The sequence below is a fragment of the Bubalus kerabau genome, chromosome 4, assembly GCF_029407905.1.
Source record: "Bubalus kerabau isolate K-KA32 ecotype Philippines breed swamp buffalo chromosome 4, PCC_UOA_SB_1v2, whole genome shotgun sequence".
In the NCBI taxonomy this organism is placed as follows: domain Eukaryota; kingdom Metazoa; phylum Chordata; class Mammalia; order Artiodactyla; family Bovidae; genus Bubalus; species Bubalus kerabau.
The window spans coordinates 52,984,556-52,988,143 of record NC_073627.1 but is presented as its reverse complement, the minus strand read 5'-3'; the positions used below and the strand labels follow the sequence as shown (position 1 = coordinate 52,988,143).

Below are 3,588 nucleotides of genomic sequence, written 5' to 3'. Positions count from 1 at the left end.
AGGGAGAGCATGATATAGTAGATACAGCCCAGAAATGTGAAGTCAATGTTACTTATCATCACCATTATTGTGAACATTTAATAATGAGCAAAGCAATTACAAATTAATCATCACTATAATTTGGCCACATAGCACTGCAAAGTAAAGCTGCTTTAGCCCACCTACTTTAAGTACCTCTCCCAGCTTAAAAAAAAGTTATGAAATATAGGATAATCCTTTGCCAAATAAGATAGCTCTCAAGGGTACCAACCACTGTGAGATTTGGTTGGCTCAGTTTATTAAAGCTAATGAGTGAGACCAACAGCCACAGATGGTGCCTTCAGACTCTGGTCAGACATCTCAAAAATATGTATTATTGGTCACAAGGGAAATCATAGGCAAGAACAGAACTACAGAAATAAATCTATCTTCCCTATTAAAAGCAAAAATAATAGATCTCACTTAGATCCCCTACTACATACCAGAAACTATGCTAAATTAGGCCCTTAATATACAAGTATTTTTTTTCATTTCAGAAATCAAAGCTAAGAGAGATTAATTTGTCCATTATCATACATCTAGCAAGTAGAAGAGTTAGACTGAGAACCTGTGATCTGTATAATTCCAAAGACCCAGTTCTTTCCACTTTACTCAAAGTACATAATGAGCTAAGGCTACCATCATAGGCAAAGTTGGTACATTTTAAATCCCACCTCTATCACTCTAATTCTTTTTGTGGCCCATCTTCTCACCAGTGACTCAGTCTTCTGGTGACTCTCCTTTCTTCAAAACGAGTATTAAAAATTTTCTATTGAGTATATTTTTCTCAACTTCTTACTATAAAGTTGAGTGTTTTCTGATTGTGGTCTCAGGAACTGTCTTTGAAGAGCTATGCCTAACTTCTAACTTCATTTCTGCAAAAGTTGTTACTAAGGCTCAGATCCTGCCTATATGACCTGCCCTAAATAAACTAACTTTCCATGATCTTTGCTTCCTATGGAATGCTAATGCATCAATCTTTCTTTGTGGGGAATTTTTCTTGCCACCTGATATTGAGTCTTCTATGGGAAATGGGAATGGTGGTTGATGGGACATTTCCAATTACTAAATCTGATATCTACACCTTGTCCAAGCATAGACTCCAACTTGTTTGTTCACCTTGCTACTGTCGGTCTCCCACAGAATACATTGACTGTCATAACATTTTTGTCATATTTCCATCTTGATCATGCCATTATGTAGATGGAACCAAATTTACCACTTTTAACTTGATGCCCTTAAAGAAAAGCATTTGTCTTGGGTAGATAGTATGACAGATTATCTCTGTCTTCTAACTTAAAATGAGCAAAAAAACTATGTTGCAATAAGCTTTAGCCCCCAAAGACAAGGAAACATGCAACTAAAGGAAATTAGAAAAGGATAGTAAAATTTTATGTCAAAAATTTAGCAATACATTCAAATATATACCAAACTATAAATAATTATTTTTACCTATTAACAAGCTAGTACACTTTAACTCCACTGTTTTGTGTTTTTCTTTTGTCTCTATCCCTGACTGATTTCATGGCATTTTAAGAGTCTGTTTCTAGCCCCTCATAAATTTTAACTCTTCACTTGTCCTTCACCGTGATTTAATTATTATAAGCATCTCTTAAGTCACATCCATTCATGGAACTCTTTTCTGGGTCTTAAAATGATGTTGAACCTTCTAAATCATGTTCTGTATTCTCAAATGGCTTCTTGGATTGTAATGGGAAGGTTACAGATGTGAAAAAAAATCTTACCTAAGACAAATATTTTTTGGTGAAGTGAAAGTAACTCAGTCATGTCTGACTCTTTGTGACCCATGGACTGTACAGTTGATGGAATTCTCCAGGCCAGAATACTGAAGTGGGTTCCCTTCTCCAGGGGATCTTCCCAACCCAGGGATTGAACCCAGGTCTCCCGCATTGCTGGCAGATTCTCTACTAGCTGAACTACCAGGGAATCCCTAAATATTTTTTAAGGAACAATCAAAAAGAATATGCAATGAAGCTAATTAATAGAGGTCTTGAAATTGCTGTTTTAGCAGGTCTCTCCATCCATATATTTATCCTACTCTTGCTCGGAACAACCTATAGTAGTATTAGTCTGCAAATATTAAGTTTCCAAGGGTTAGCATCAGGAATTATTCTTACCAAATATACTAGGGAACTAAGTCACAGCAGACTTTTACAAGGTCTCATGACAATCACAGAAATAATATTTAGATGACCTGACTTCTACTTAGTTATTTACTAAAAATAAGTTGATTTCTAAGGAGATCTAACTACATGTTCCTTTGTTATCTGTTAGCATACAGTATCATTATATGTTAGAATACTAATATATATGTTAGTATAGTTATATGTTAGTACATGTATTTTTCCTCCTGCAAAGCTTTAAGTGTGAAAAATAAATTCCAGGGTGTGATAATCATGCTAAGAGAGTCAAGGGTTACTAAGAAGAAAACCAAAGAAGAGAAACATGTGCAAGATGTAGAAGCAAACTAGCAATGATTTTCATAATTCTCTTACTCTGACTCAGGGCCTTTCAGACTTTTAAAGCCACGATTCACATTAATAAATACATTTTATTTTAAGACTCAGAGTTAGTTACCCTCACTATGTGTAGTGCACTTTTGATGCTATTTCTGTTTCATTTTAAAAAGTTCTGATCAGAACCTAATAACTGGGCCAAAATTCATAGTTTGAAAATCACTGTTCTGGGCAACCAAGGAGTGTGTCAGGTAATGGTCATCAGTGCAGGGGTCATTTTGTAGCTGGGAAGCTCTCACCCTCAGAGATGGTGGTTAGCAAGATGCACAAAGATGTACAGATGAGAGCAGCGATTAACCAAAAGTTGATGGAAACTGGAGAAAGAGAGGGCTTCCCTGGTGGCTCTTCTGTTAAAAACAATCCACCTGCAATGCGGGAGACCTGGGTTCAATCCCTGGGTTGGGAAGATACCCTGGAGAAGGGAACAGAATGCCTCAAAGAGTTGCTAAAAGCCAAGTTAATTGAATGTGGCTGAAAGGACACAGTTGAAGTCACACTGTTAAGAGGTAACTCAAGAAAAAGGACTACAACACGTTACTGTTGATGACTGGGTGGCTCAAATCACACCCAAAGGCAGAACCCAGGTACCTGACAGTGTAAAGGAGGAGAATAAGAACATTCCTTGCTTAGCAGCCCAGCCTTTAAGATTGAATTAGATTGTGTTGTTTTGTGGTTTTATTTCTGAAAGTAAAACTTGCCAGAAATTAGGAATCAATTTCCCAAAATAAAATCCTTTTTTTTTTTTTGGTGCGATGGTATACAGTTTTTGGCTTCCCTGGTGGCTCGGTGGTAAAGAACCTGCCGGCCAAGGAACGAGATGCAAGAGACACGGGAGGATCTCTTGGAGGAGGAAATGGCAACCTGCTCCAATATTCTCGTCTGGGAAATCCCATGGAGAGAGGAGCCTGGCGGGCTACAGTTCATGGGGTCACAAAAAAGTCAGACACCACTTACTGGCTAAACAACAACAAATATGGCTAAAAAACATGGTTTTCAGTAACCATGTGTATGTTGTATTGATTTTTTTCTGCTC

The 3,588-nt window shown here is 37.3% G+C and overlaps 1 pseudogene; it reads left to right on the top strand.

The window, feature by feature from the left end:
• The first annotated feature begins 2,802 nt into the window (after positions 1-2,802).
• Positions 2,803-3,185, top strand: LOC129651413 (transcription and mRNA export factor ENY2-like; annotated as a pseudogene).
• Positions 3,186-3,588: the final 403 nt, after the last annotated feature.